Source organism: Prinia subflava, chromosome 2 (genome assembly GCF_021018805.1).
Source record: "Prinia subflava isolate CZ2003 ecotype Zambia chromosome 2, Cam_Psub_1.2, whole genome shotgun sequence".
NCBI classification, from domain to species: domain Eukaryota; kingdom Metazoa; phylum Chordata; class Aves; order Passeriformes; family Cisticolidae; genus Prinia; species Prinia subflava.
Window position 1 is genome coordinate 96,303,829 of NC_086248.1, and position 21,125 is coordinate 96,324,953.

Genomic DNA, 21,125 nt, shown 5'->3' on the forward strand with positions numbered 1-21,125 from the left:
ATCTACAAAAAATGTATCAGAAAACTAATGGATGTCTGTAGCTACCAGTAGTTCCAAGACAGACACCTGTTTTTCATAGTGTAAAACTTTCTTGCTTTTTTCAAGATTGACAGAGGAGAAAATAGATGTCACTGTTATTTTTAGATAATGGAAATTATCCTCACATCTTATCATTGTGACTTCTCCAAGACAGTGATTTTCTTCCATAGCCTCTATGATTTACAACCATTAACTTGTCTGCTGCATCCCTGCTGCCGTGGATGTCACCAGGCAGTGCACATCTGTCCCCTCTGTTGGGTGTTCCAGCTGACACGGTGCTGCTTGAACTTACAAAGCATCATCCAGACAGAAGAATATTTGTACTGAGCAGTTGCCAAAGTTGAAGGCAGCTGAAGGCCCAAGACAGGCAAGCTGCTCTTACCCACCTGTTCAAATGGCAAATTTGGTTCATGTCACTGTTGATGGAGAGAACAAGGTACAAAAAAAAAAAAAGTGGGGCCAAGAGCTGCTGTTGGGATTGGATGGAAATCAGTGAGTCCACGGTGGGACATGCAGCTATCCAAGCCTGTGGTGTAGCAGTACAGGGAAAGCAAGAGATATCCTTTGTTCCATCTTTTTTGGAGTAAAATGTATAGATAACTGGTAACTTGGTTTATCAAAATTTTATGGGCCCGTGCTTCTCTGACCTGAGAGTTTATTAATATGTTTGTTCCTCTTGTCTTCTCTTCCTGCCTCCCTGCTTCCTGACGTGAGTTCTATGAGGAGAAGGGAGAATCTGCCCTGACTAAGGAATTTCTAAGCCTCATCTTAAACTTCTTCAGTCAAGTGTGGGCAAAAGTTCCTGCCAACACAAACAAGATGCAGAACTCGGATGCAGAATGTTGCATGTGACAGCAATTTTTGCAGCACGTGAATGCACACAGTGAATCAGCAGTGCCCAGGCAGCAGACAACAGCAGTCTCATGGGATTTCTTAAAACTGCATGTCATGCAATAGGATTTATGACTTAAAATATCTCAGTGCATTAGGGTTGTTTCCGATGTGTAAAAAAACCACGCAAAGGTTTGCATGTTCAAGTGGTCAATGAGTTCTCCATGTTAACCCTTCTCAGGACAGTGAAATTCCATGTAGAGCCGTTGAGACACACAACCTCACTCCATATTCTGATTTAACTTCCTGTTCTGCAAACTAAGAGCAATGTATTTGGATGAATGTCTGTGCTCCCTCTGCCTCTTGATGTGTTGAATTTGTGCTGCTTGTAACTTTCCAAGTAAAACAGATGTGACCGGCTAAAGACCCTTAATTTCTCTGCCTGCTTGGAATCCATTTTGGATTGCCTGGGATGTAGAAGGGCAAGTCAAATATTGCAAATCATTGTTTTAAGCTGTGACAGTCAATGCTTGATTATTTGAAGTCTCCAGTGAGTGTACTGATTGAAGCAGCAAAATCCTTCCACAAATACCGGTTTCTCTCAAATTGATAAAAGAGTTAACTCAGCCTCTTGCCTGTGACAGGCGGCTTTGGGGATTTTGGCCTCTTTTTTGTCTTTAAGGAGGGTTTTATTATTCCCTTGGGTTCCAACCTGCTGATGACATGCATTCAGTCTCTGCTCTTTTCTGATGTTACTCTGGCTCTCAGATGGGTTCACTCTCTTCAAGTCCTTTCATTTTCTTCTCAGAAAGTTTGTCCAAAAGGCCAAAAGAAAGGATTTTCAGATGTGTAACACTTCCAGATACACACTTCCAGCAATGCCAGGTGTTTTACCAGGCCCATCACATTAAGGACAAGTTGAAATCCTGCTTTGCCATGAGTATTGTCATTTTTGTCTGACCTCTACTTGTTTGTGCTTATTCCTGTGGCCATACCAGTTTGGGTTGTTCTCCTGCTGACCTCCCATCACAAACTCACAGTGAACATCTGAGCTTCTGGCTGACAAGCTGAACTTTGATATCCACCTTGGTGTCTGTTTTGGGGGGAACCTCATTGAATCAGGTGCTCGGAATATGAGGTACTTGTGCACAAATAGTGGCTTGGATCAAAATCCTTGAAGTACCTAAATATGGTGTAGTGAAGATATGCCTGTAGCTAAAATCCTGCAATTCCTTCCTTGACAACAATCTGTTTGAGTCATATCCACCTTTAGCTCCATTGATATTTAGGATTTTCTGTGTGTCAAAACAGCTCAATTCAACTACAAACTCCCATTGTTCAGATTGTTTCTACCTGCCTGAGACCTATTACAGAATCACAGAACCATCCCGGTTGGGAGGGATCTCTGGAGATCACCAGTCCAACCCCATGCTAAAGCAGGGTCACCTGGAGCAGGTGACACAGGAACGTGTCCAGGTGGGGTTTGCATGTCTCCAAGAGAGGGAGACTCCGTGACCTCCCTCAGCAGCCTGTTCCAGTGCTATCGCTTTAAAAATATTTGAAGAAGGAACACTTTCTATAGCACTTTAAGGCAATGTTCTCTTTGATTATGTACTGAAAATTTGGGAGAATTTGCTTATATTGTCAGTAATAATATTGATACATAAGTTTTGACTTTTTATTTTTTCAGTGGTAAATACACTTTGAAAAGCTGTTTCAGAATCATGTAGTGGAAAACTGCTAAAGACTTATCTGGGAGCTTTTTGTTTGTTTTGTCTGTTTGTGTTTCAGGGGGTTTTTTTTTGTAACTTTGCTGTTGGAAACACAAAACATGTAGGTAGCCAAATTGCATTCCAGCATGACCTGCTAGCAGGCAAGAGGATTTCTGCTTCAGTGCTACAGTTCATTAAAGAGTTGTAAGCAGAAAAGCTGGAAAAGTTTGCTGTGGGCATGTGACGGGAGATTTCTGATAACCTCAAGGCTGCCTTCCAAATGATCTTATTAATTCTGTGAGTAATCCGGGGAAAACCAGTAGGGTTTCTTTGACTTTTGCCCTCCAAGGCTGCAGTTTTTACAGCTCGTAGCAGTTATTAGTAACAATAGCTCTTGAAGTGTAATTTAAAAAGCCCCAGGAAGTGTGTTCCTGTTTTTCTTTCTGGTGCACTTACAGCTGACAACTCCTCTTCCTTTAGCCCCTAATTCAGTGTGCTGCTGTTCCTGGAAACCTGCTTGGAATGCTCTAATGAAGTTTTTCACTTGCCTGAAGTACATCAAATGTAACACACGAGCCTGGTTTCTAGCAGAGCCTTCGGGCTGTGTGCAGTCAGCTGCTTCTCAAGAGTCACACTCGTGGGTAAGGAGGGATGGGGTTGCTTTGTCAGGCTCTGGGAAGTTCATGAGTTTAATTCTGCTGTATTGGGAAGGTGCTGTTACAGTTGTCAGCTCACTTGTGTTCAAGGTAACTAATCCAGAACCAGAAAGTGATATCTTTCTTGCTTTTAGTGAGGAGCATCAATGGAAATTTAGATTATAGAACATATGGACATAGAATGTAATGGTCTGCATTGATAATTGAAAGAAAGGGCAATAAGTATTTGCATCTCTTCTTGTGAACATCTTCTCTTTTTTATGTAGCTTGAGGTTGGATTTTTTTTCAGATTCCCTTATTTTTTTATTATCATTAAAATCTTCCATTTTAGATTGTCTGCTGCATGAAGAATAACACAAAGAGCTGTTTCAAATTGCTTTTCTCCTTATGCAGCAGCTTTCAGACTGTTGTCATCCCACCTAAAACTGGGCTACTTCTTTCCAGGTGCCTTTTCTTCTCCTGTTCTCTTTGCCTTTGCTCTCCAGAGTTGACATCATACATTCTGCATTGGAGAGGGCAAGACTCCTGAGAATAGCAGACACAGTTTGGAAGGGATTGTATCTGTGGCCTGTTGTCTGGATGTTATTTGTTATATATACAGAACTGTTAACTCTCCCTCTAAATGTTTCCCATTTTAAGACTGTCCCTTACTATGCAAATTCACCTTGACTGCTCTTTAAAACTGGTTTTCCAGCTGAAAATAGGACTCTTACCTGCTAGTCAGTGTTAGCAACGTATTTATTTGCTGCATAACTATGTAACTTTGATGCTATTACAGTTTTCAGTTCAGCTAGCTGTCTTACCTCTCTGCCTTTAATTCAGATTTGGGGAAAGCATACCTTTTAAGTCAAATAAATGGGAAAGGCAGAATAAAGAGTATTAAAAAGTTTGGTCAAATCCTCAGTAATGTTCAACCTTTGGTTCCTGCAGTTGGGAGACTATGAAAAGTTCGGCTTTTTTTTTTTTCAGTTTCTTAAAATTTTCTCATAATTACTGGTTTTGAAGCCAGCAGCTGTATTAGTTGATGCATCAAACCCTAACTGTTCACTTGTGAATTTTAAATGGGAGAGGTAACTAATTGTTTATTTTTTTTCTTATGACTTCTAAAGCTCTAAAGCAACTGTTATACCTATGTAAAAAAAAAAAAGAGGTTAAGAAAAATAAGTGCCTACAATTTGTCAATATCCACTGTTATTTTCTAAAGTTCTATTTTAAGGGTTTCAAGTTCCAGCACTGGTTTTCAATATTTTTTAGAGGTAGGAGCTTCTGTGACAAGTAACTATTGCTTGTTCTGTGGTCTTTTTTGAGAATTTAAAGTAGTTGCCTGGCTTGATCTGAAATTGGTGAAATGTAACTGAATTGTAACTTACCAGTTAAGTTAGAACCATTTGGAAAGGGTTTTCTGAAGCATTTTCTTGAAGTTAGTCTGTAAAAACAGTGTCATTTTAATGAAGACTTTGAATACTACAATTTCTCCCTAGTCTCATGAACAAAACTTTGGATTTTGTTTTCCAACCCTTTCCCTTAGGGGTTAAATAGCTTGGAACTAATCTTACCCTAAATTGGAGAACTCAAGGAATACCTCATGAATGAGCATTACGATGACTGGCACTTGAGTGTTGTGTGAGGTGCAAATGCAGTGCAGGTCACTGCAATGATTAAAAGGTGAAACTGGTTAATGGGGTCTGGGGAACCTCTGTGCCCACAGCAGCTCCTTAATTATTTGTTCAAACTGTCCTGCACATCTAAACTTCTTGCAGTGGTAAGTGGTGTTTATGCAGACAGGTATTGGACACAGGGAGATTGCCTGCCGGACAGGGGCAGATTTCCCCTTCCCTATCTAGCCTGCTGTTTCTAGGAATTATTCATAAAAGTTTGATTTCTCTGATTTAGAAGGCTTTGTAGTTAGGAAAATTCAGGACAAGAGGAGATAAAAACAGAAGCAGGAGATGAGAAGGAAGCAAAGGTCCATGTAAAGTGAGGAGGAATGGTGCAGTGCCAGGAGTATAAGGAGAGATTGCTTTTGATAGGCTGGTGGAACTGTGTGAAATGGGTTTGGCACTAACAGCCACTCCTTTGAAGTATGTCCTGGTTTTTAAAAATCATGACTGGGTTATTTTGCAGCCTTAGACTGAAAAGCAGATTGGGACAGCCTTTGTTTTCTTCCTTTTTGATTTGCCCATGTGTTCTGAATTCAGTGCTGAGAAACTGTAGCTCCTCACTGTGCAAAAAACACTTTAAAGTTTCTTTATATTCCTCTGTTGATTACTATGCACTTGTATGGATTCTTAAGGAATTTTGTAATCTATGGGAATGATGATCTCATTTAGATTCTTATCCCCCAAGTTTTCAGCATCTGTAAGGGGGCAAAATCCAACTTTATCAGATGGAAGACACACAACGAAATGTTTACTTTGATAACAAAAGAGGCTCAGTGCTCACAAAGATTTTTCTTTAAGGATTTTCTTTAGTTATACTGCATAATTTGACAACTTCAAAATAAATAATAATATATTGATACTTTTATTCACAGCTTCAGCTAAAATGACACAATCAATGGCTTTCACAAGTTTTAAATAATCTTCTATCCTTAACAACAGATTTCTGTTAAGTAGTAAGATATAAGTGTGTGCTTACAAAAACAGGAAAACTGTTTTTGTCTCAGATGTCTACGTATCCTTTAGATTTACTGTAGCAGGACTTCTTACACGATGAGGTTGATTTAATAAATAAACAGTATATGGAGCATTTCTCTTGTAGGTCACTTTGAGTGTGTGATGCCAGCAAAGACCAAGCTGACTTCCCTCTTTGATACCAAGGACTAAGTTGCTTCTATGGAGACTCAAAAAGATTCAGTTGGCATAAAAATGCAGTTTCCTTTTTCATGTTGTTTATGCTTGCATTTTGTTAGTATTGCCTTCACATTTTGAATTAAGCTTTTACTGAACCCTTATCTATAATGGCAGTTTAATTTTTCAGACGATAAATTGAAGTGACATATACAGAAAAGTAATTTCTCAGTAGCTTAGTGCTAAATATTGCCAGCTTTAGATGCTGTTTAATCACATCTACACTTTATGAAAAATGTACATCTGCAGTTCTCTTAAGGCATGTTTCCTAATACCTCTAATGTTTATCATTGTACATAGGGAAGATATGCATAATCCCTCTGTTAGAAAGACCCTTCAATTTAAATTTATTAAAGATTACTTTACCCTGTCAGGAGCAAAGTGTCCCCTAAATCCAGTTCCCTCCCACGAAAGCGTGAGAATTTGTCCACTGCTTGGGATCTGTGCAAATCATCTGCACTACAAAGGAGTCCCAGCTTCTTCCATTTTAGGAATCTGGGAAGGGTAAATATTTAGAAGTGCTGGCATAACAATAGCCGAAGTAGAAGGAAATTAAAGTTTGGGATCCAGTGCTGAGACACGTTTGGCTTAAACCTTGGGTGAAAAAAAATGCAAGCTTTTTGGTAAATTGGTGAAATGTTACAATTTTCAGCTCTGGAGTATGGAATCAACAGGAAATGTTCTGTGTAGAATAAAACACCCAGTTTTGAAAATGTGTCCTTTTTGTTCTTGTTTAGGCTTTTTTTACTTTTTTTTTTTTTGTCGGACCAGAGTGTGTTGTTGTTCAGTTCCTTTCTGACAGGTTGCAGGAACTAGTATTTTACTGAGCAAATACTAGCACTGTTAAGGGAACAAGGCTCTTTATGGAAGACAATTGCTGGTATGACAACTTCTTGAATATAAAGTTCAGGAGCTGTGGGTTGAATGAGTATATGAAGTAAACTGAAATTAAGACCATGGCATAGAAACTGATTTCATTATAGGAACTCTGGTGTTTAGGTTGCAAACTAATTTGGTCCACAAAAGATTTTTTGTAGAATCTCTTAGAGAGTTTTCAGCATCTGTTGTTTTCAACAGCTGTTCAGTATTGAGCAGAAAGATTCATCTGTTCTCTGTATAGCAAGAAAAATGTATTCTTTATCTTGATAAATTCAGTTGAGCTTGAGTAACTCTTTGGTTATTAAAACCAGTGTTCCTGGTGTGCTTCACTTATCTTTGGGAGATTTTTGGCACCATGTTCAAATACCTAAACGTGTCCAGAGACTGAAGCCTGTTTCTGCCAGAATTTGCTGTGTGACTTATGAGCCTATATAAAGACCATTATAGTAACTTAAGCAGATACTTGGCTTGTGTTTATGCAAGACATCTCCAGATAATCCTTTAACTTAATTTTGAGCAGTGCCATGTTTTTCAGAGACTATATAGAGTTGGCTGCATAAAGAGAACTGTATTTTTGGAAAAAACCTTCAGTGTTTTGAAATTAGATTTATATTTTTTATCTAATTTAAAAGCTAAAACAAAAAAAAAGGTCTGCATTTCATTGTAGAAGGAAATAGAGTTTAATCTCCACAGGTAGGAGATCTGCTTGGGTAGCCTTACCTGATGCCTGAGGGCTCTTAGCTCTCACTCAGCTTGCTTCAGGTTGTATGGATCTTCAGAAGAGGCAGGTTACCAGTTAGTTCTGTTGGAAAGTTGTCAAGCTTTACCATCACCGTTGTGTTTGAATAGTATTTTTTTCATGTCCCTTCCTATAATTTTGATTTTTACAGTTTCCAGATGGCAGATAATTCAGCACAGCCCCTGACAGAGTTTGTTGAATTTTAGATCACCTAATGTCTGAAGGCTAGCAGAAGTTGCTCTGCAAGAGGAACTAGACTCCTGAAATACAATATAAAATAATACTTGGAGATAGTTTAGACCACTCCAAGACTTTAACACCTCAGTTTCCTTGCAAATTTTTCAGCGTTTTGTTTACCTACTTAAATTAGTATTTGTTAGCTCTAAGTTTCTTCAGCAGGATAAGAAACACTTCAGTTTTTAAATGCCTGTTCTTTCTTGGCTTGTTCTTACTGAGAGTCCTCTGCAAATTCTGAATACTGAGAATATTCTGCAAATTCTGAATTGGAATAATTTAAGAAATTCTTATTTCAGTAAGGACATTTGCCCAACCTAGACACTGGAGAGTGTGGTCATTTTTTTCAATTTAGGCACCCAGTGCCAAGAGGAAGTGGAATAACATGGTCTTACTTGCTAGCACAAAGATACAGAGACTAGCACAGCACAGAGCATGTTTGCCTTCCTTGTTCAGAATCAGATGTGTCCTATATAAAAGGTGATATTCAATCTTAGAGTTGTTTAATCAAGCTTTCTTTCCAGCCATTTGCATCATTACCTGTTATGGGTATGTGTAGTTGTTGTATGAGATACATTAGTTGTTAAAACAAATACAATGGTAAGCAGAAAAAAGAAATTACAAAGGGAACTGAATTTATAGTAAACTGGATTTAGACCAAGAAAGCTGCACTCTATGGTAGGTTAGTCTCTTAATTGCAAATTAGTATCAGTCTGCTTCAGATTCAAGGACTGTGGCATCTGTGGAACTTTAGTTAATAGGTAATAGTTAATAGTTTAGGTAATAGTTGCACAGAACTCGTGACCAGGGTCAGTGGGATTCTATGATCTTTGCACAATAGTGTTCCATTGGTAAAATAAATCATAACAAAGCGTGTTTTAAATCTATTTAAGGCTTGTGAGACTGTGAGAACTCTGTTAAGTCTCTTGCGCTGTACTAATGAACAGGGCTCAGTTGTGACAGGTGACCCTCATTTGGTGTGAGATTTACCATGACCATTTCATGGGGTGTTCCATTTCATCCCCAGTAATTCAGTTATAGCCCCTTTTTACCTGTCAATTCCTTCTGAACCAGCAGAATTCAAGGTGTTTATTTTTACACAGTGTAAAAATAGGCATTTCAAAATGGGTTTGGCAGGGATGGAATGGCATTACATTCGGGAGTTCTTGAAGTTAGCTCTGAGAAAAGATCAGAAGTTGGGAAGGGACGGCAGGGATGAAGGCTCTCATTGCCTGTGGGAGGAGTGGAGAGCTCAGTGTAAGCAGATGTGACATCAGTCCCTCTGTGGTGCCAGCAGCCACACAAAGTGGTGTGCTGGGGAGCAGAGCTGTGCCCAGTGCTCCTGCCAGTGTCCCAGTGTCCCAGTGCCACTGCAGCACCACAGCAGTGTCTCCACAAGCCCTGCAAAGCTGGGATATGATTGCTGGGCTGCTGTGTGATAACCCTGACAAAGGGAAGACTTGGATGTAATGCTGAAATCCAGCTGAAGGATTTCAAGTTGAGGTTTCTCACCAAGTAGTGCACACTTAACTACTCAGCTGTTTACTGGATTGGGATGAAGGGCTTCCTTTGTACTCCTAGGAATGCAAAATTTACAGGACCAGAGCGACAGAGAGCACCAGTAAGAGAAACAGGACTTTATAATCTGGTGGTGAGGTCACTTCCTTGGAAGGGGGAAACACAGGCTGGACTTTGAGGACTGTGTATGTACTTTACATGAAACAGTGCACAGAGTTTATGAACTGTCTTGGAAGATTTAGCAGAACTAAGTGTAACCTATAAAGTGGTGGATTGAACAATTTCTGTCTAAGGTGCTTCATCAATAATTGAGCGAAACTTCGGTAATAAACAGAATGAAAGTAAGGCTTTTGTACACGTGGTTTCTTTTTTTTCAGATTCTCGATGTTGCAAAACTGATTCATTTCATAACAGAATTTTACGTGGTGAAAGCTTTTGTTTAATCCTATTTTAAACCTCTGTATAATCATATTTTAAATGTGCTAATCAAGTTACGGTTTGTACGGTACTTGCCAGAAAGTTATTCTTGATTTGTGTTATAGTTCAAAGCGAAACGAGCATATTTAAAATCAATAGAAATTCTACATCCACATCTGTGGATATAAAATGTTGATGTAATAGTGGTGCATGCCAAAGCTCTTGTATTTCTCAGTTTATAACTTCAAAGTGAAGAAATGAAAATGTATTGTACTACAGTGCATGACTAGATTAGGGTATTAAAGCAGGTTCTTTATTATGTTTACCTCTAATTTAGTTGGTTTCAAAACTCAGTTGTTATTAGCTAAATTTACAGTGGCAGTTTTAGGTTTCTAGGAAGCTCCAGTGACCTCTGTAAAGAGGTAATTCAGTGAACCTGTCACTAATAATTTCATTCTGCAGCTAATAGTAATGGGTTTAATCCAGAAATTATGAACTGGCCCCCCTTCCCTGAGGGAAATATTTCTTTCCACCTTTAAATATAAGAAAGAGTGAGCATAGGAAATTTAACAGAACCTGGTTTTTTATTTTTGAAATCATGAGGCTTTTGTGAAGTACTGTGCAGAATCCAGTAATGCACAGCAGAATTTTCCTTGAATTGCCTCCCTCTGAAGGTTTCACCGCTGCCATTTTAGTGGATTACAGCTTTATCTGGTGTCACTCACGTATTTACCTGGAAAGTAGCTCCTGATGGCTGTGGAGTATTTGGGATGTGTTCTGTGCACAAGAATCCTGACTGCTGTCAGTCCTGCTCTGACTGATAATCTGCAGAGCATCGATGCTCCTGCTCAGTGCTTACAGGAGCCATGCAAGGAGCTCAGTAATGATGCAGCACTTGGGAGGAAAGTCATAGCAGATAATGATGTTGTTGGACTGTTGACCCGTTTTTTTCTTAAAGAAAAAGTGCAGTCATTCACCAGGGAACCTGGGAAAATGCCCGTCAGTGCCTTTACCAATTGTACCCCTCTATGTTTTAGTATTGGATTAGAATGCTAATCACTGACTTGTTTTCCGTCTTGTCCTAATGAAAGAAAGTCCTGTATGTAGGGAACTGGAATGTCAGTTTGTAAGTGTTTGGAACACAGCCCTTTGTTTCTGCTTTGTTATTTTGTGAGAATTCAAAACTAGTTCAGCAATTACTTTTTGTACAGAAAACTCAGAGGCAGAGATTGTGCATCATACTTAATCCCCATGATTTGCATTTCTGCCTTTTAGTTAAATTCTGTGTACTGCATGCTTTCTTAAGCATTTTTTAAAGTTTCTCTTTAGTCCTGTAATGCCTATTGCTTTTGCAGTTTGTACTCTAATATACACATTATATGCACATGTGAACCTGAGTGAACTTAAACCATCAGTGCCACTGGAAGAAATGCATCTCCCCCATCTGGTTGTCCTTGCCTGCTATAGCCACCATCCTTATGCCAGCAAACAAGCATGTGCAAGCATGTGGGGAGTTGAATTTAGAAAATTTATTGGGATTAAAACTAATCTCTGAAGAGGAAGTGTGTGGGTGAGGATGATGAGCACGTGATAGGCACTTCCCTGTTAAAATTACCGCCTAGCTCTGAAATTCTTTGTCCTCTGACCCTGGGCCAAGCATTCCAGGTTCCTTTCTCTCCCTTCTTCCCAGCCCCCTTCCCCTTGATATGTGTGAGCAGTTTGCTGTCACCCCTGGTTTATAAAGTGCCAGTAACCAAGGAGCTCAGGGTCACTCACCGTGCACAGAGCGTTGGTCCTGCCTGGCAGCTCACGCTCGGCTGTCCTGGAAAGGTGGAAGGAGCACTGGCTGGTTTTACAGTCTCCTCTAATGCCCAGCAATAACTCTGTGTGCCTTTGAGTACTGTGAACAGATCCATGTGATACTTTTTTTTGTTCTCTGTGAGGAAAAACATGGATGTGTCATACAAGTATGAAGAACAAGTCATGCAAAATTCATTGGGAGTTCCCTCAAGGTTAGACTATTTTTGGCTTTGTTTCTAAAGCAAACTTTTTTGGAAAGATTTTTTTGGTAGATTTATACTTAACTTGTTTTGGAAAGGGCATGCAAAGATTAATATCTTCTGACAAATGGAGCAACCTTACTGAGGCTGTTTTTTTTTTTTTTTTTAATAGCTGGGCTGTGAGTTCTTGCTGGGAAGGTCAGTATCTTTTGCGTAAAGTATCTCTTTAAAATGATATCTGCTGGTGACTGTTAAATCTGTAGACTAAACAAGGCTGTTCTGTGAAGTAAGATTTAAAATTATAAAAAGAATATTCAGGTTTTAATATCTGAACACATGCTATAAAGGCTCAATGGCTTGGTAGTAAATGGATTTCTCAGGTTCATTAAAATTGCCAGTGCCCATGCCCTGGAACAGGTACATGGCACAATTAAGAGAGCTGGAAGGGAGGGAATTGCGAAGGGAGCGAACTTCCCTTGGAGCCATGGAATGGCTGTGCAGCTGCTGCTGCCAGGGGCTGCCAGGAGCCTTCCACAGCTGCTGTTTCCTTGTCTCCATGGCTGATATGGAGGTGCTTTGCTGGTGTTAACTTTGTACAGCTGTGGTACTGCTGGCACATACCCAGGCACTCCTCTTTGCCAGGATATTAAAAAAAATCTAAAACAACTGCACAGTTGTAGTCCCTAATGACCAACACTGACCAGTGTTCTCTCCGTTCTCACGGGCTGGCTTCCTTTGCAGACTGGTGTGAGTCCTGATCCTCAAAACCCGGGTTTGGAAAAATACTGTACTCCTAAATACATTTCAGCAGCTGATCCTCTTTGGATTCCTTAATTCTTGTGTGAAGAGAGCTAATCTGATCCTAGAGTTCACATAACCAGCAGAGAACGAAATCCTATTCCAGTGAATCTCCTAGAAACTGAGCATGTGTAGCCTGTATAGTAATTGGATAAAATGGTAAAATCAGTGTTGTCTAACTGAACTTCTGCATACATCACAGAATGTATAATCTAGTCAAAGTCTGCTCTTGAATTCCATCTTTAAGTAGTTGTCCAGCTATATTTATTGAATGTAAATTATTAAATGTACTCAAGAGGTACCCTTACTCTTGAAAGACACTCAAGTGCCTCACCGTAAGACATTTTGGTCAATACTGGGTCATCTTCTGCATAAAAATCTGGTTTGTTAAATGGACCTCATGCAGAGAAGCAATTTATCTGGGTTTGTATTGCAACTGTAATGCAATGTTTGTGTACCTTGTGCTTTTCTAAAGGATTTCTTGATTCGAGCATTGATCAGGAAGGTACAATTGCAGTTTTGTACTGACAACACAAGTCTTCTACTGTACAGTCAGAAATGTGTGGCTCCAGGGAACCTGTGCACAGTAGAAAATTCCAGATGCATTTTTTGAGAAGACACACCTTACTACCCCTAGGCATAGTACAAAAGGAGTAGAGACAGCATAAAAAAAATCCTTAGGGGAATGTTACATAGGTGTTTTGTAGTTTGGACTTGTCTCAAGGTTTTTCCCATAGAGTAGCAGGTGAAATGGAAGCATATCAGACTTGGTGAACAGTTTTGGAAATTATGTGACTTGCATTTGATTGGCAGTTACTGTATTTTAGTCTGAGTAGTGTGAAATCAGAGGCTCCTGCAGAAATCTGACATCTCCTTCTAAAGCCACGGAGGCTGGGGCTCTGAACGGTCTGGTTCTTGATTTATCTGAACGTATGAGGAATTCCCAGGCTCACATCTGTTTGCTAAGGGACAGCCAGAAAAGATTGATTTTGCATTGCAGGGGCTGTGTTTGGGTAAGCCTGTGGCAGGCAAGCAGCCTGGTGAGCAAACATTGAGGTTGTGCTCAAATACCATTTTCTCTTGCCTTGTCTGTCAGGCCTTCGTTAGTGTGTCAGTAAAGCTCACTTCAAATAAAAGGTCCTCTACGGGCTCTAGCAATGCTTGTTTACTCCAAACACTTAGATCTCTTTTTTTTCCCTGGAAAAAAAGAAAAAAATATTAGCTCTGGGTGCTTATTCCACTTTCCTAATGAAGAAAGGTGAAGGTGTGATGTTGGCTGAGCACAAAAGCAGGGAGAGCTCTTTCATGTATTGTTTGAGAGTTTAGGCAGGTAATTTTGAAAATCTTAAAAAATAATGAACAAAAAAGAAGCTGGTAGGGATTTCCTCTTCTGTTAGTTTTACGAAGCCAAAGGAGCTAGGCTAGGCTGAAGGTTGAAGGTGCAATAGATAGAAGAAATGTTTCAGAATTGCCATTGTTACCTAGTTTACTCTTAAATGAATGCCAAGTACCTTCTACTTAGCTCTGTACATGAATGAAGTGAACAGCAAAATGAATAGTTTTCTGATATCTGCAACATAAAAGTTTATTTTGCACAGAGCTGTTAACATTGCATAAGCGTTTTATGGCCATACTTATGCAGTTACAATAAATACGGATGTTATATTTTTAGTTTCCCTGAACTAAGTTCAAAACAGTTGTCTCTATCTTAAAAATAATTGATGTCTTTTAAAAGAATCCTATACATTGCAAGACTTTGCTGTTTCCTGAACTAAGAATATGAATCTGAAAAAAAATAACTTTTCCTGTCCTTCCCTAAATGAAATGGAAATAGTGGTATTTGTGGTTTCTGGACTGTTGCTATATGAATTTCTCCAAATGATGGGAGAAATGCAGTTCTTTGTTACTACTTTGATTACAGACAAGTTCATGTGGTGGTTATTAAAACAGTATTAGTAAATACATTTCTCCTGCCATGGAAAAAAAATTAGACTGCAATAGTCGCTTTCACTGCCATCAGGCCGGTGGTTGTACTTTAAGTGCTGGTGTTGTACAAGTGGTAGAATTACTGCTTTTTATGTCACTTGTTTATTTTATATCCAGATAAAGCATTCTGTTAGTTTTTCCCCCTGGTCAGTCTGGACTATTTTACAAGTGACATTATACATGTGTGCACTTACATGAGATATGCTTAAGTTTAGTTACTTCATAGTGGAAAAGGTACACCTGTGAGAAAGGAATGTGAATGAGAAAATATAACTGTGTGTAAACATGTTTATGCAGCTGCATTTTAATGTAACTTATTATTGGAGTACTGTGTTTAGAGAATGAAACTTTTACAGCTGAAGACAAGCTATTAAAAATTCCTTCAAAACGTTGTAAGCTGTAGATAAATCAGAAGTATAGATATTCAATTCTGCTTCCAGATTTATTTGGTTTTTTAACAAGTTTTCCTCATATTAGTACTGAAAACTATTTGAGATGCTAATAAAACTGTCTTATAAACTTTCCATATTAAAGCTTTTTTGTAGAGTTTTAAATCTAATGTTTTCTTCTGTTTTTCATGATTAATACACAACTTTCAGTTTTATTTTAGTAATGTAAATAATTTCATCCAATGTGGAGAATTTTAAAACTTAATAGCTTTTCAACGCTTTTGTGTGATGTGGGACTTGAGTTACTATGGAACCTCAGATATGCATTTCAATTCAGAGTACATGTGGTTTGAAAACATGGAAAATAAAAGATTTATGTCTGTTAGATCTCCACCAAAAAAAAGTCATTAAATTTATATTAGTATTTCTGTTCTGTAACTAGATAAGGCAGTCTTACATGTCATAAAACTCAGCCTTCACATTTAAAATCTTGGAATCTCAATGAAAAAAAAGTTAGGGAAAACCTACAAGTGACTTCTTTCAGTTGGGGGAAGAGGCAAGGCTGTAAAATGTCATTATCATACTTCAGGAGCTTTTTTAAAAAAAATCAATAAAGGACAAAAAAATCAATAAAGGAAATAGTTTAGAATCAGGCTGTATTTGTTTGCAGATCCATACTGAAGTAACTTTTTCATTACACTAGGGACTGAGAGAACATTGTTCTAAGCACTTCATGGACAACGAAAGCCCTCCTTACCCCCAGAAATTTATTTCTGTGCTTTGACTTTCAGTGTTACTTAGGCTGATATGGCCTTTAATGTCCACTTTTCAGCATATTACAAAGAATGTGTTGATATCTGGTTTATTGAATGTAGTGTGTAGAGTTTAAATTTTCCAAATCCAAGCCAGATGTCCTTTGCATATCTTGAACCCAGACAAAACAAACAAACAAACCAAAGCCCCCAAAACAACCACAATGACTAGAGCATGAGCAGTAAGCGTGTCTTAACTTTTCCCCTGTCACTAGTGCTGGAGGAAAACTGCTTTGCAAGGTTTAAAGATCTCAGCCTGTAAACTCACTCAGTTCTCAGCCTTTCTCTATGTTATCAATTATGAAAGATTTTGTGATAAAGTCTGGATGAGTGGAAGCTGGAGAAGGACAGTCAAATTGCTTCCCATTCTCTATTGATCAGACAAGATTTCATCTTTGTGGAGGCAGCAGTCTGTAAGTAGAGAACTCTACTTAAGGCTTCTGCCATAGGTGTATGATGATATGGAATCAGTTTTGCTTATAGTACAACCTGTATTTATAAGAAGGTCTGTCTTCCACACTTCAAGGGGAAGAAAAAAGTGTGTAGAAGAATACCAGTGTAAGAGGATGCAAATTTTAATACATTGAATTTCAGTCACTTCCTTTTTTTTCATCCTGTATCTCAAATAAATAAACCTACAGATTGAAGTGCCAGATTTTCATAGCTGGCTGCTTTTGTTTTTATATTTTGCAATATTTTCTTTCATCTCTGGATGGGTAACAGAGGTTGTAAATTAACTCCAATGTTCAGAGGCTTCCAAATGCCAATTTTGAGAGTTTCCAACTTCATTTCTTTATGGACACAGCCATTCTCTTTCCAGGTTCAGTTTATGCTTAGGAGCAGACAGCTCACATTTGCATGGCTGCAGTCTCAGATAAGCCACTTGTGTCTCTGCCTCATATTTCTGGACCCAAGAGCACTTGGGAACACCGTGTGGGCTCTTGTATCTCTCTGAGGTTGTCAGGTGTGAGGATCAGTGGCAGTCTAGACCTTGTAATCTCTGATGGATCAAGCTGACTCAGCCCAGTTAAACACCTCAGGATGGTGCTGGCACATCCCATGTGCTGCTAGAAGCTGCAAGTTCCTGGTCTGTGCCCTGTGTGCCTCTGAATAATTAAAGTAGGGCCTGCTGCCTTAGTATTACCTCAAGTGTTGCACAAAATTATACTTTAGTATGGAAAGTAGTAAATGAATGATTGGTTCCTACCATATTTTTCCTGCTACATTGTTTATTTTAAAGGGCATTTGGTAAATTGCCTACTGCAAGTACTGTGCTATGGCATCTAAAAGGCAACAGAGACTTATGCGTCCAAGAAAAAAAAAAAAAAAACACCAGCCAGGAAATTCTGTAGGTGGATAGGAATTGTAATAAAAATTCAATGTAGCTGTAATAAAATATGTGCAGAGTACATGTGCCACGTGCAGAACTCATTTTGTCATTTTAACCTGTACTTGGCTCTTTTATTCGATATTCCCTTATTCTCCCCAGTTCATTAGCAATTCATCAGAATTTCTACAGCACCTCTTGTGCCTTCTGTCTGGCTTTCAAGGATTCTGGAAGCCTCTGCACTTTTTTCCTGAGTACTTGCTTAGTCCTTCATCACCCATTCGTCCCCAGAATACCCAAGACCTCCACCAGGTCTCTTATTAACAGTCAGTGCTCAAAGTCTTTCAGCTTCTTCTGGGTTGTCTTTGGGAGTGACACTGTGACAAGAAGAGCCTGTGATCAGTGTCATCTTAAGCTCAGAGAGGCAGGGAAGGCATCCAGCCAGGAAAACTACAAGGTGGAGCTGCACCTCCTGTGGTGGAGGGTGGCAGCGTGGTCACGGCTCTTGATTGTGCATAGCCAGATTGGGAGAAGGGGCTGGCACTGATGGCATTGCCCCATGTCTTCGTTTAGGAGGGGCTGTGAAAGGCTCATGGCCGAGTATTGCAGCTCTTTGTATCCTGTCTGAAGAGAGAGAATGGTCAAACTTCATCCATTGCAACACTGTCAATCCCACTTTGTAAATACAAGCTTCAGTTTTTTAGGCTCACTTTCTTACACAGACTACAGCTTGTTTGAGTCTCTACCACGGTTATCTTCTTAACCTTTTTCCTATGTATTGTATACAGGAATCTGGAAACTGTGTTCGTCTTTTTACTACTACTTGATTTTATTTGTGAAGCTTACTATGAAAAATGTAATTTTAAAATCTCTATTAAAAAACATGACTTATGATAGAAAAACAGAGAAAGCATCTCTTATGATAACTAAGTTAAAGAATTTTTCTTTGAACAATCAAAGTACTTGTAAAATGTATTGGTAGATTCATAGGTAGACAGAACTTCCTGATATATCGAGGATCATTTTGAATCAAACCAAGGCTGAATTAGGAGTGCAGATGTCCTCCAGATTTCCTGCATAGATGCATTTCCAGGCGCTGAATAGGGCAGAGTGTTACTCATTTATTCTCCTGAGGCTTTCACAGATCAAATCTGACATTCCTGGTCTGCCTGGAATCACTCTAAGTTCTTCCATCCTTTTTCACCTTCCCTTGGTTTTCCTGGACCTGCATGCCATATGCTGTAGGGCTCGGTTGTATTTTTAAATCACTTGCAAATAAAGAAGTCAGCTTTTGTCTGCTGTTGCTGGAGATAAATGGTGGGGTAAGTAGCAATATTAGAAGTGATGTAGAAGGGGATGTTACAGAGTGGATGATGGAAATGTCCAAACCAGGAATATGCTGGGGGGGGGGGGGGCTGGGCAACCAAGGCTCTGCAGGGCCTGAGTGTAGTGTAGGGAAAAGGTTTCTCAGCACTGAGTGCTGTGTTTGGTTTTCTGATACTGTAAGGGCAGTAATCTACTGCAAGGCTATAATTCAAATATATGATACACTATTTAAATCCCATTTGGACAAATACTTTTATTAAATGTATCTCTGAACATGCATTATATATTCATTTTACTGTCATCCTTGGGAACAAAGTATCTGCATTAAATTTATGTGCTAAGAAACTAACACTTTTTCTGCAGTGCATATTATCTGAGAGTTTTAATAGACTGTAATCCTTTAGATGTTTATAGTCCTTTTTGTCCTAGATAGAAAAGCAGTGAGCAAATATTATGTGCCTCTTGTCACTTCTTTGAAGTGATTAGCAAATACAAGGGACACAGTATCTGTAGTGAACTGATACACAGTAATATTTACACATTTCAGAAATACTTTTATTAGTATATGTTTTTCAAAAATACATGGAGTCATCTGACTTTGGAAAAGTAACTTTGACATTATTCTTTTGGTGCTTCTAGGCTATATTATGTGTTTCAGATATTCAGAAAGTGAATACTGTATTGCAGTCCTACTTTCATTTTGAATTATGGTTGAAAGTTACCTGCTTTGTAGTAGTGCTGTTTTGCTCAATAAATAAATTTGAGCAAAATCCATTTCTTACATAAACTCTGTCCTAGATCATTAACGCTGAATGGTTCTACATTGGATGGAAAGCAAGTTTTCTGTTAGAGAATCCATTCATGTTAGAAAAATTGTGTTCTAAATAGGGTGCTGATGATGTGGGGGAGGTGGAGATGGCAGCTGATGCCAGTGAAATTTCCCAGTTGAATCTCAGTGAAAAAGTCAATGAAGACAGGTTTTAAAAAAAAGTTCCCCCTTAGAAGTGGGGAAGCAGCACATTTTCTCACCACCTGTTGAAGACCAGATCAAATTAGCAGGAAGAACTGCCTTGTGTAAAAACTTGTATCACAATTGGAATACATAATCCTAAGGTCACACGAAGTGAAATTGAACCTCAGTGTTTCCTTTGGTTAAATCTTTTGCTTTACAAAGAGTAAAGGTGTTTATAGATGAGAAATTCCTTTTGCTCCAACCAGTTCAACTTGACCCTGAAATCAGAGCTCCTGTATTTCAATAGAGAGTAAGGAGAGCAATTCTTAAAGCCAGTCAGATGGGTGCGAATTGTGATCGACTTTGGATTTAGGGACTGGTTCCCAAGATCTGCCCCAGGAAGATGCCAGTTCTGAGGTTTGCATCTGAGATACCCAGAGCTGAGGAAAAACCAGGAGTCAGCTCCCAAAACACAAGGCTTGTGAGCACACGGGCTTTAGTAGTTAGTCTGAGCATAATAGCCCGGTGTACCACAGACTGAGACCCGTTTATAGCACTTCCTCTGGTAGGGCTTTAAGCTCCTCGTGGAACCGCTCTGCCAAGTGAGCGAGTACCGTATTTCCCACATTAATACCTAGAATTGAGAGTTTAAATATCCCCAGACTTTGGTAATCTATTTTTTTTTTTCATTCTGAGTTGTGAACCATGAAATTTTCTTCTTATTATTTTTTTTTTTCATTAATAGTCTGTAATAATTACGTTTGTGTTTATAAAGTCTTATAAAAGATTGTTATTGAGACATATGTGGAGATGAACTGCCAGGTCTTCAAATACTCCTGTGTGGAAGAAGCTTTTTTAGGTACAAATATCGTAAAGTCTGGTGGGGTAAAAGCTCTTAAATCGCAGTAGGTATTTTGTTACACTGGAGACCTGCTGGAGATTTGTAGCCACACACCAGTATTTTTTAAGAAATACCTGACAACCAAAGGATGAAGTAAGAGCTTGGTGCTGGGGCACAAGCCCTTGCCAAGAGCTAATGAGGGCTGAAGTGGGTTTGAAAAGCTCTGCAAATGAGCCCGGAGCTGTTTCCAGTGTGCCGCCTCGCTCGGCTCCTTCCCGCTCCCGCAGCCGGTGCCCAGGCGATGCCACTCGTGCTCTCCACGTGGAGAGGCTGGCGCGGAGCCGCGGGGGCGCAGCCCCGCCGGGCGCGGGCAGGTGAAGCTGCAGCCGCGGCCCCGCGGCCCGAGCCCGGTCGGGGGGGCTGCGAGCGAGGGCGGGGAGCGGGGAGGAGCCGCGGGCGCTGCCACAGCCCGGACCTGCCGCGGGGCGGGGCGGCCCCGGCTCCGGCTGCGGCTGCGGGAGAGCGGGCGCGGAGCCGGGGGTGCCTGCACCGAGACCGCGCTGCCCCGACGTGCGGCTGGGTGAGTGGCGAGAGCGGCCGCGTCCCGTCGGGTCGCTTCGGACCTGGCCGTGCCTCGGGAAAGTGCGGGGATGGAGGTCTAACTCCGTGAGTGTAGTTACGCTGCAGTGCTACTTTGTAATGCAAGCGGGCTCCGGGGATGTGAGGGACTTTTCAGCTGGGTAGAAATGCCGGAGAGCTTAGCACAGGACCCTGCCAGCGCTGAAGAGCCTGGTGAGAAGGCAGACCCCCCTCCCAACTC

At 39.9% G+C, this 21,125-nt stretch overlaps 1 protein-coding gene across 4 annotated transcripts in view; it reads left to right on the forward strand.

Annotated features, from left to right (window-relative positions):
• The window catches only part of DISP1 (dispatched RND transporter family member 1), an 85,960-nt gene that overhangs the window by 25,771 nt on the left and 39,064 nt on the right, over window positions 1-21,125 (forward strand). The window contains exon 1 of one of the 4 annotated variants that reach the window (XM_063391094.1): window positions 3,038-3,223. The exons of 1 other annotated variant lie outside the window; for it this stretch is intronic. The gene's annotated coding sequence lies outside the window, so the exon portion shown is untranslated. Of the gene's footprint in view, window positions 1-3,037; window positions 3,224-20,795; window positions 20,972-21,125 lie in introns of those variants that run through there. 2 more of the 4 variants (XM_063391095.1, XM_063391091.1) reach the window with 2 other exon arrangements.